Genomic DNA, 12,639 nt, shown 5'->3' with positions numbered 1-12,639 from the left:
ATAGTCTTAGTACGTCATACTAATAAGATTTGAGTATAATTATATCAATTTTGATTGTCTTGATGCATCGTCTCACAAGTCGCGATTTAGCCTCGGGCGATCTGCAATATCGCACAATATTCATCATTCCATACTCTCTTACGATGAACGAAAGATAGATTAGAAGGGATTTCCGTACAGTTAATCAATCGAGCGGAGCCAGAAGGGAAATCCAGAATTACACTGGAGATTAAACTGGCAGCAACTGTGATTAAGGCCGCAACAACGTTAATAAGTACGCATCGGGACAAATAGGACGGAGGGCCGCCACGCCATCCGTACCTTCGTTCACGATTGAGGGTTATCGTACACTCCTTCTCTCTTTCCCTTTCTCTCCCGAGAGTCCGTCAATCATGCAAATACAGTAGCCGCTGGAAAACCGCTCTCTGGCTCTCCTCCGTCGCTTCCCATGTACTACATAAGGTAATGACGCGTATCTTCCTCTTCTCGAGCTCGTCATACGATTTGATTCGTACGTGCCGGGACCAAAAGAGAGAGAGAGAGAGAGAGAGAGAGAGAGAGAGAGAGAGAGAGAGAGAGAGAGAGAGAGAGAGAGAGAGAGAGAGAGAGAGAGAGAGAGAATAGAGAACTACCCACCCGATCGCACGCTCTGGGGATTTTCGAGGAGAAAAATCAATGGAAATAACGGTGACACGCATGGGTCAGTGCGTTTATAACCTTTGAGCCGTCGCGCCGCGCGAAGTGAAGAAGAAGAAGAAGAAGAAGAAGAAGAAGAAGAGGTGCTCGGGTCCGAAGGCAAAACGGTAAACTCGCGCCAACATAGAGTAGAATATCTCCTCTTGACGTAATTCCATTCGACATTCTCGCGTGGTGATACCGACACTCTACGTTGTCGTACGTGTAAATGTCTCTTTGTGCACGTGTAAGTGCATATACCTACGTTTGGGGTCCACGAGGTCGCCGACCTCTGTGCCACCGGAAAAATTTCTGTTGCAATATTTCCATGCCATTATTCGATTAATTATCGCGGCGGGCAACGTGGATCACTACAGTACAGTAGTAACGGAGAATAAGTTAGAGACGGTTAAATATGGAGACGTTACCTATATTTATTTCCTATCTCTCGGGAAAGATCGATAATAAGCAGTAAAAAGTGCTTTCCAACATTCTTAAAAAACTTGAATCGCTTTTTATTATCTCAGGAGGTTTTTTTATCACACGAACTTTTGTTAGTTAATGAATACTTTATTAATTCGTTAGTATTTTTCGCAACGACGAATACATAAATTATATGCGTCTTCGATTGTGTCTAAAACGTTTTGGAATTTTGGGGCACAAATGTAATTGGAATTTCTGTTTTTGGAATTATACGTCTTGCTCGAAAGGAGAGATTCCAATGGCGTTTCACGGATATATTCGTCGCTTCTTCCTTGATTTGATTAAATACGTGAAGAGGGGGATATATTATGTGAGCATAGAAACGGAGGAATCTCTCAGGTGACACACACATACACACATGCTTACACATACATACAGCACACTCACTCGCATTGCGTGGGACGCATCGATGCTCGATACTGCTCACCCCGTTTTGCGAATTCGCTCGCCGATCACGATCGGCGACACGTCTTCGTCGAATTATCGAAATACCTCGCGTGACTGCCGGCAGAATGTTAATACGTATCAGCGGCTGTTCGCGTACATAACGTCCATGTTACTGCGAACCTGCTATTTTTAGATCGCACCGATTCTGTCAGTATTCGGTGAAAATATCGAATAGTGAATCGATCATGATATCCGATTATCAATGACGATTTGGTAAAAAAAAAAATACTGGCTAAAATAATGGTGCTTAAATAAATTCAATACAAGAAAAATGTTATTTATTGTGTCACTTATTGCTTTATATTGCAAGTGTGTTAATTCTCTTGGTACATAAAGTACACGAAATAATTACAATATAATTAATACTAGAAATTTAAAATGCCTATTATGGTCGAAGCTGGATCTTCATTGTTTTAAATAATTCAATCTTGAATTACTAATATCTTATTAATATATACTATATATGTATTTGCATATATATCATATTGTAGTCTTTTCGAATTGTGCATCAAATTGTTTTTCCAGACTTATAATTAAAATTAAAATTATTCTAGTAATCGCGAAAAAAAAATATTAACAAGCAATTTTAATAATTTGATGCTACCATCAAGCATCATGTTATAAGTCCGGAAAAATAATTCGGCGTATTGATTGTGTTTCTCCCATATGTAGTCTAAAATAAAGATTTTTAATATTGGCAATATAATTAAATATATTTATATTCAACAAAAAATTGCCGTGTGCAATTATAACAGTGTAACGATTTATACATTTTTCTAATCAGTTTATTGCAAATGTGTTTTCAAAATAATGGAAACTATTACAATAAACGCCTCACATATATATTTCTAATTCATTTTTAATCATTAATTCACATATATGTTTCTCTAACAAATAGTTAAATTGCTCTATAATAAAGCGGAAATTTGAATTACAATAGTGTGGAATATTTGATGTGCGAATCATGACGGTACCAATCACGTCGGTTCATTTTACAAGGGGATTCTAATTTAGCATGGTAGCGTATAGATCTCCCCAAACCCTCCGTTTCTGCCGAAGGATGAAGGAAGTCTATGTCTGCAGTCGAGATGAGAGGGGCAGGATGCAACTGCGGAGCCCGGGGAGTCCAGGCAGAACCCGGACCCCCATCATTATCCGTTGAACCCTGCGGAGGCTCGAACATGCATCAATTATTTGGTGGATCGAGGAGGGACGTATCCTCCCTCCATCATCCCACCTCCGCCTGCATCCTATGTCGAACGACCAATTGCACCATACATCACACTCGCGCTATATTCGCCGTCATAATGTTGGGGTACTCGCGCAGCACGCTCCTTTCTCCCGTCTCCCGTTTGCATCTCTCTCTCTCTCTCTCTCTCTCTCTCTCTCTCTCTCTCTTTTGCGTCCTTGCTTCTCGCGTGTCTTTTTAGACCACTAAGAAGGAATCTTTTAATTGCCAAAGTGCAAGCATATAAACAGAGAGAGAGAGAGAGAGAGAGAGAGAGAGAGAGAGAGAGAGAGAGAGAGAGAGAGAGAGAGAGAGAATAGATCTATTATTCTGGAATAAACAGGATTGAGAAAGTTGTACTTTGTAAAAACAACTAATTACAGTTACAATTTTTTTTTTAAACTAGTTATCGATACAAGTTACTAATTCTGAAAAGTAACATATTGCATTATTGTTAAAAAGTAACGAGTTATTACTTTTCTGTTAATTTTTTGTAATTTTTTTCCATTGCTATTTATACTCAAATGTTATATTTATAAAATAATACTTGAAATCAATATTACGACGTGTTTACATATTAAAAAATTTAATTCTTAATACAGATATTTATAGAATGTAATGAGACTATCAGGGATAAATATGTACATATTGTATTCTAGTTATAAAAAAATAGTTATTGACTATTTACATTAAGTACTTCATTTTTGTCATATACTGACGAATAATTTAAAAAATATAAAGTAACTATTAAATTAATTACTGGTTACAAAAAATGTGACTATATGAAATTATAATTAAATGTGTAAATAGAAAAAAAAAGAAGTTACAATTGCTTAATAGAAGTAACTCTAACTATAACTTCATTATAAGTAATGAGTTACTTTCCAATCCTGGAAGAGAGATTTATATTTAAGTAAATATTAATATCATGAAGCTATCTCTCTATGGAAGTAAGTCTAAGAAGAGTTAATTAAGAAGCTTTGGATATTAAATTAATGAATGCAAGATAAGAATCAATAAGAGTTCTCAACAAATTCAAAAAAAGCTAATACATAAATGCAGGAAAATTTAAACATATTATTAACAATCCGAAGAAATTTGTTGAAAAAAAAAAAGATTTAAAGAAGAATAAAAAGAAATAAGAGGGTTTTAAAAGGGGTGAAGATCTCTACAAGTAGCGTTTAATTTTAATATATTATACATACATGGTAAGAAGTTAGGTAACTGAGATGGGTCTAATTTAATTCAGTAAAAGCGTATTTAATATCTTTATATTATCCTCTCCTTTATTTCTTCCGAGGGAGAATATTAGCGTATCTGAATAGAGAATGAAAGAGGAAAGAAAAAGAGAGAAGGAAGGCTTGATGAAGAGTCTCGATGCGATCGTGTGCGAATGTTCGCTGGATGGTGGATATTCGATTCCATCTAAGCAATCAGCCTCGGTAATAAAAATTGTCCCTTATAAAAATGTCTGCGATCGTGCGCCAAGAATCGCGTGTACATGCACGAACGAGAGGCGACCGGTTGACCAGCAGGCGCGCTCGCGCGATTCACGGGTTTTACGTGACGTCGACGCTAAAGCGTACCGTCTGCTTGGAGGAGTTCTCCACTCATCCAAGAGGAGAATCCCGCTCGCGATAAAACTGGACTCTTAATGGCGATGATGTCCTCCGACGCTGACTTCCGCAGGGAATACAATACGGGGATCCGTTGTTGTCGCGATGACGTTCTCGTACTGCAGCTTTTCTCACTGTCTCGTGCCAGGAGGAAATCTGAGCGAAAATGCGAGCGAGTTGAGCTACGAGCGACGATAAATGTCGGGATGCGCAGCGAAAGACTCGATAAGGAGAAAATTGGCGACGCGTTGTATCACCGTAGTTGAAGCGATTATGTCGAAAGTAATTGAGACTATCGAGTGAATCTTTCGCTGACCCTCGATCAACTTAATAATGATGACTTTGGCATTAACACGATTTTAAACACTGATAACGAGGTGTTATATTTTCTTTGCGATTTGCGCGCGTAATTAGATCCTGTAATATTTTTTGCTATTTTGTTCACAACGATCAACTTGATATACTGGTAGTTATTGATCGACACGTTTTTCTTACGATAAATGAGAGTAGACTTTCTGAATATCACCCCCTTATCGCATTTAGCCCCTTGGATTATAAATGGACTGATCCCTTATTGTGATATAATACATTACATTATATCATTAATCATGTCAATCATTGTATACTTTTGGCAGTTTTAATTTAACATTTTAATATTATAATATTAATTTTAATATTAGGGTTTTGTTTTGCAATATAAAAAATTTAACGTAATGTATGCGATAATTTAGAATATATTTCTTAATTATATCGAAGTTGATTTAATAATTTAACTTTAATTTTTTGCAAAAATATAATTAATCTTTTTTTCTTTTTTTTTTACAACTTTATTTTAACAGTAGATTTGTAATTAATTATTTAAAAGTTTAAAATAATTTTTTCAAATTGATATTAATAATTTAAAATTAAATAAGAAATTATAAATTCTCTATACTATTAAAATTTAAATTTTGATTGAATTAAACATTGCTTAATCCTTTTGCTAAAACAATTAATTTTATACTTAAGGAAATCATCTCAAAATTATTATATATTTTATATTTAACTTTTATAAAAAAGAAACAACGTTTCGGATCTATATTTTTGATAGATACAATTGAATCTCGTTATTCAATAGTCAATCTGTTTCGAATTTAGTGGATGTCCCGCCGTTTCACGGCAATTCGATTTAGATAAATGGTATCTCACCGAATTGTGCACGAATTGGGGACGTAGTTTGGATAGGTAGTGGTTTCTGTTTCTATGTAAAAACAAAGAACAAAATAGTAAGAAAAAGAAAAGGTAGGAAGCTTCTTTGAGTTTATCTTGTTATATACATCGCTCGATAAGATATAATGAATTACTGGAGTAGTACGTGTGAAATACAAATAACAATGAATATACAGAAAGATGTTTTTTTTTCAATCATGGGAAACGTCGTTACTCGATCTAACATCTCTGTCGAAAGTTACAGTGTTTGCCAGATCTTTCCGTCGAATATGGCCAGCCCTGTACATATAACAATGAATATATTTTAAATCTGTGAAGGTATTATTGCATAAATAATTAATACAATTAATATAACATTGACATTGCAATGATTTTTTAATAATTTAAAGTTAACGAGTTTCTGCCTCATAGATTTTAATTTTGTGCAACAAAAGCTTTATTACAAGCAGAGAACAAAATTATGTTAACTAACGTCAATATTTATAAATTTTTGTTTGAATAATGAAATATTAGATTAGAATTAGTTGTTGAATTAAAATCAGTATGAGTTAATTATGTCAACGATCAATTAATCAAGAAATCAGTGAATAGTTAACATATTTTTCAAAATCTGAAAGAATAAAATTGTAAATTATAAATAATTATAAATAATCGACATTTAGCATTTTTTTAAGATGTTATCCAGCTTTATTTCCGGTGTAGCATTGTTGATGCTGCTACGTAATAAAGAAAGTTTCGCGAAGGTGGAACGGATGTAAGATGCGGAGGCGTATTATGCGTTTCAAGGACGGTCTGCGTTATATAACAACATTCATTTTACCGATCACGATATCAACCTTGTCTGGAATGCCAACGATCGAGGTCGAATACGATAAATCTAATTTTGTTTTCTTTAACGTAGACAAATGATTCATATTAATTTTCTACATATAGAAAGAATGTACATATTTCGTGTTTTTACTTTATGTAGATCATTGTGCGTAAATCATTTTAATGATATAATATAAAAATAAGCAAGGTTTTATAACTAAATCAATAATAAATAATAAGTAACGTAAAAATCAACGCAAGGTCTTTTCAAAAAGTTTCCTTTCGCAAAAAGACCTTACATTAGCTCTCATATTTTTTAATTTTTTATTGCTGATTTAATAATATAAATTTGTTAAATTTATTCGAAATGTTTAAAGAAGCATTACCATTGAATTATGAATTTAAATGTCATTTTATTTACATGCGAGATATTTTTACCACAATATCTTTTCGCTTGAAAGATATCTTTCGACCGTTACCAATTTTATAGAGAAAATGTTGAAGTAGAGCACCGGGAATATCACATTTACCGAACATCCGTTTTGATCACCCTCAGACAGGATCCGAACTCAACGAACCATCACAATTTCTCTCGAGGGAGCGACAAATATCTTAACTTGCGCATGCACGAGGCTGAATGAAACCGCATCTCGGATCGGATGCGATCATACGATCGCGCGTACAGTTAGAAACGGTTCACTTTAATTAGCTCGTATGTCACTAGTAACGCTAGCTGAGAAATCCAAGTTCCTTGGGGCAGATGTACGATAGGGCGATACGCGCGCCGAGCCGAGACGAATCGCGACGCGTTCCTCGCGATCGAAATTATACGGATAAGCTATTTGGCGGCGCGAAAACCTCGGCGCATTTTATCGCGCATTTTATCCGTTCGATTCGGCGCTCTGCCTCTCCAGATTGAGTTTATAATTGAACGAAATAAGAGATTCGCGCACACATTCTCCAAGAGCTACGCGCCGGAGGATGATGACCCGTGAACGGATTTTCGGTCTGTCTCCACGTTCGTATTATCGCTCGTACTCTCGTTCTATCGATTCCTGTCGTCACATCTCTACTTTATAATTACTTGTTGTCCGATTCAGTTCGTTGACCCCCTCGACGAGCGAGAGTTCGAATTGATCGCACGAGAACCCGATTAACGCCAATAATCGTTTACGGACGAGGACGACAGGCGAGAGAACGTGTAAAAAAAGATTATATCGTAAATATCGATGTGGCAGATAATACTCGTCACGCCTTTGTTCCGTAAACAACGTCGAATTATCGCGATTGACCCCTTTTGACTTATGCTATTCGACTGGACTGCAAAACAATACGATACACTTGTTCCTTTTTATCAGATATTTTATCGATATAGGTATTTTATAGGTATATCATTCGATATAATAAAAATAAAAAAATTGATTACCGTATAAATATTCAAGAATTTTTTAACGTTCAAGATTTATTGTTCTTCCATACAAATTGAGGAAATTGTGTCTTAATTAGGTATGTCTTCTTGATTCTTTCAATTTAATTATTATATTCAATTCATACGGTGTGAATGTATGTGTGTTACGCGTCTTATTGTTAGATGTGTAGCATATAAATTGTTATTATCTATTATCTGCCTCAAGTTCGCTACTTAAGGATACGAGTTAATTGCGATGATTTAATTTCGCAGACAAAGGAAGAATCCTGCGGACGGAAAGTACACCTCTTCGGGGTTACTGTCCTCGTTACAACGCATGCAATTAACATGTCCTATTAGTGGTAACACGTTTCGGAAACGTTGCGACGGCTCGACGCTTTGCACGTTACTAACTCGCACGTATTCCGTTAGATCGATCGTGAGTATAATCCGTGTATCGTGTGGAGCAGATATTAACTCGTCTAACATGCAGTGGCATATCGTTGCGGCATCAGTCGTGATTGAGTTATCTTGGCGGACGTTACCATCTCCCATGTAATTTTGCAACTTATTATATTAGTTTCCTACGTCAAAGTTGATTTACGGATCTGTCATACTTTAAGTGAATTCTCATTTATTTTTGTGAGTGCTATATGTTCCCGTAAATTCTTCGCTAATCTTTTTTTAGGTCACATTTTAGTCTCTTTTTTAAGTCATTCCTCAATTGTCCAATTGATTGTCTCGGTTTCATAATATATCTATTAGTGTACGCCAACCACGTCGGAACCACCGATTCCTCCAGTCGGTGAGAAAAAGATAGCGTACGTTGTGCGATCGATAAATCTCCCGGTCCGGTAATGGAAAAAGGCGAATCCTCTTCCGCCAGCTTGTGGCTGGTTATTTCTGCACGGCAGGACCCTTCGAGTTATTACGGTTTAATGGCTGCACCGTTAACGAAATCAATTAACGAGGGAGGCGTTTCGGCGGCATTGCGTCTGGTCAACGTCTCAACTTTCGTCTACTTCGCGTTCTCCCTCTTCTTTTCTCCATCTTTTCGATCCTCCTTGTGTCTTCATGTCACTTGTTTTCATTTTCGTTCCCATTTGCTTTTCTCTCCCTTTTTTTTCTTCACTACGTGACGATCGCTCGCGCGATCGTCTTCGAGGGTTATAATTCAATTTCTTATTACATACGTTACAGCTCTCGTTACTGAAGAGAATCCATCAACACGTTCGTAAAGTTCTCTAACGAAATTTTATTACGAGCCTGCCAAAATTTCCCACCCACTGAGAAGTAGGTTGAGTCAAACAAGGATTCCTGTTGCGTCACTAAGTGCTTCTGATGATTCATTATTTGCGTTAATACTTGAGAACGTCATAACGGGATTTCGTGCGAAAACAATAATAGGAAGTTATGCTTGTAAATTTATCTTTTTTTGTAAATGAATATTCCGTGGTAACTTTTTTTATTGTTCTCTTAGATTATTCGATTAAACTATGAATTATCTATTCGTATTAATCTTTACAGACAAAACTATTATAGTGGCGCTGAAACAGAGTTATATTTTGAGAAAAAAAAATACAACAAATTAAATAATGAATTATATATAATAAATAAAAATCTTACTAAAAAAAAAAAAAGAAATAATAAATCTTACTCAAGGAAAAGCTGTAAGAAATAGAAGAAGCTTTAAAAAATAGACTCTAGTCCTCTAAAAGTTAAATGTGAGGACATGTTCAATATTTTTAAAGAACATTTAAATTTGATTGCTCGGAGTTAATCAGCAAATAATGGAGTAACTTTATTGTGAAATTGAGTGCGCTCTTGCGTGGAATCCTCTGCGAATTTTCGACGAACCTTTGACGTGGGCGGGTAGACCGAGTATCGAAACGATCTCTGCGTTCTCGTGCAAGCTCATCGATTTTAAACATCGGGAAGAAGTGTCGGGGGAAGGTGGGAGGAGAGAGGATGGTATCTATGGTGTTGGAGGCGTAGAAACGTGTGGGACGAGGAGAGTCGAGTAACCTAAACGCGGGGTATCGGCCGCGGACCGCCCTGCGAAAGGGTTCCGAAGGGTCTCAGCCGAGGTTCGATAACCGAACGTGCGCGCGCGCGAAATTACCGAAATTGCAGGTCGACCAAGTCCAGTACTTGACCTCTTCCCGCGGTCCGTACGCCTCAAGGAGGTAGATACGAAGGTACGTATACCTCAAGCATGTATACCTACAGCTTGACTGCGAGTTACCGACTTTACCGTGAGATATTCCGCCGCGAAATTTCGCCCGCTATATCGAACGCGCAGAAATAACATTGTAATGAAGTTATAAGCGCTCGGTCAATAGCTCGGGGTTAACAGCAAGTAATAACCACACACTGTGTATTTATAATAATTGAATCGTTTATTTTGGAAATGGATACGAGAGTTAAATGTGCAACCAAATTAAACTGATCGATGTGTTGATTAAAAAAGAATTTTAATTTAAGATTTAATGGGAGGAATATTTAAAAATTGTTATCTCTTGACAAATAATCTCTTGACAAATAATTAAGCTGATCGAAATGTTGATTAAAAAAGAATTTTAATTTCAGATTTAATGAGAGGAGTATTTAAAAACTGGAATCTCTGATAATAATCCCTTCTGTGAACTTTCACTGAGAAAGTATCAATGAAGATTCATAATAAAAACTTGAAGAATTAAATTTTTAATTTAACTTATGATATTACGTACTTCAACTTTAATTTAGGACTGTTTCAAAACAGATAAATAATAATACAGTATTATTCATAATCAGCGCGCAGTTTGCTTGAACTGGAAATTATAAAATTCACAAAAAATGTTATTGTACACCAAGACTCGCTTTAATCGAATTTGGCTTTTTTCGCCCATTTGTGTTAAAATTTTTTTTTCTTGATTGCAGAACACTCCACACACTAAGTACTATATTACGAGAAAATTTTGATATGGAGGAATGTTGTAAGCGGCTTTTGCACTTCTGGCTGGAAGTTCGGGAATTGACTCAATCATGCGAGTATAGTAGCGAAAAAAATATTACAGGTTTCCATTAGATGCGTGGAGAAGGCTCCTAATTAACATACTCTCCGAACTTGACACGTTCCGGCAGAAAAATGCAAATGCTCGTGGGATTCAATCCATTCGCGTCGTCTTCCCGGAGTGGCCGAAACTTAGGCGCCATTGTGGGAGGCTTGAAGCACCGTTAAATCATCTATTAAGTTAAAGCATTAATTAAAGCAGATTTGGGTACACGATAAATATTCAACCACCGGAAATTACCCAAATGAGTGCAGTGACCCTTCTTTCATTCAGAATATTTCCAAAATTACCTAAAGAATGTAATTAAAGCTGTACCGTTTTAAGACAAAAATAAATGATAATTCTATATCTTTTTAAGCTGGCCAAACATTTCTTACGATCGAACAAAATATCTTGTAAAATTAAATAAGAAGCTAATATCACGGAGAGAATTTTTTTTTAGAATTTATCTTGAAAATATGACAGTCATTGGACAACATTGTAGACATTTTAAAGAATTTTTATGTAAATCTTTCTCATTCATTAATAAAATTACAATAAAGTATAAAATAAGTTTGATCGATTTTACTGAAATACATGGTAGAAATTTTTAAAATATTGTACCACAACCACCATATTTCCAGAGTAAATTTTAAAAGAAAATTCTCTCCTCGTACGATTATTAATGTAGTGATAATGAAAATAGGAATTAAATAATTAGATAATTAAATATCATTTTGCGGAATAAGTAGTTTCTGTAAGTGTGAATGAGCGTCGTCGAGTCATTTGCATTCCTAAGAAAACCATTTTGCAATGTTCCCTGGCACGTTCTGGCAACTACGTTTCCTGGTGATGGCAGGCGCATCTAAACGTATCCGCGCAATTAGACTGTTTTCCATACCGAATCATTAAGTATCCATTATTATGTTCACTTTGTAGCTACAATGAAGGTGTCTTAAGGAGACAAGGTCGCGCGACGGGCCTATGCAATGCCAACAGGCGATACAAGTAGATAAAACTGTCTGCCATTCCAATCCAAGAAGCGTGTTAATAATCGTGTATATAGTGATGATTAGATCCGTATTGTGTTTACGCTAATTGAAATTCACGCACATGCTACCGCGTTACGAATGAGTAATAAAGCATAAAAAATACGATTATAATTGTAACGAATAATGAAAGGAAGTAGAGATAAAATGGTGACTTCCTCTCTTGAATGAAAAAAAAAACATCTGCTTTTTTTGTATTTTTATATTAGAAATTTCTAAAACATAAAGCTTTTATATTAGAAGTGGTCAAATACAAATAAAGCCAAATGCAAATAAAGTTTCAAGGAAACGAGTAAATAAATTACATTTGAGATTCTGACATAGTCGAGTTTACGTCATGGCTTACAAACGAGAAAGAGAATCGTGTTCTAAGAAAATAAATCACTATTAGATAAGTTAATTGAGCGCCGTTCGATGACAGTCTAACGCCATATCTCAAGCCAGCATAAAAGTAATTATCGCTAATATCCGTGATTATATCATCGATTATTTCAATAGCTCTTTCATTATGTCATCAAATCTCGCGGATAATAACGTCGCGCTTCACCGGACAAACCAGCGACTGATCTCTCTTCTATGCTATTGCCAATATATCGGTTTTTCGTTCCTCTCTTCAAGAAGAATCCGTCCTCGTAATTCGAATTTAACGCATCGATGCGGTGTGTAATTATAAACGTACGGC

General features: G+C 35.8%; 1 long non-coding RNA gene across 1 annotated transcript; it reads left to right on the top strand.

The window, feature by feature from the left end:
• Positions 1–4,811: 4,811 nt before the first annotated feature.
• Positions 4,812–11,286, top strand: LOC147910405 (uncharacterized). Its single transcript, XR_015544188.1, has 2 exons — positions 4,812–10,074; positions 10,796–11,286. It is a non-coding gene; the product is annotated as an uncharacterized LOC147910405 (long non-coding RNA).
• The last annotated feature ends 1,353 nt before the right edge of the window (positions 11,287–12,639 follow it).

This window comes from Acromyrmex echinatior, chromosome 2, assembly GCF_024713525.1.
Source record: "Acromyrmex echinatior isolate Ae372 chromosome 2, ASM2471352v2, whole genome shotgun sequence".
NCBI lineage: Eukaryota > Metazoa > Arthropoda > Insecta > Hymenoptera > Formicidae > Acromyrmex > Acromyrmex echinatior.
Note: the sequence above shows the minus strand (reverse complement) of the source record. Positions and strands in the feature narration are given on the sequence as shown.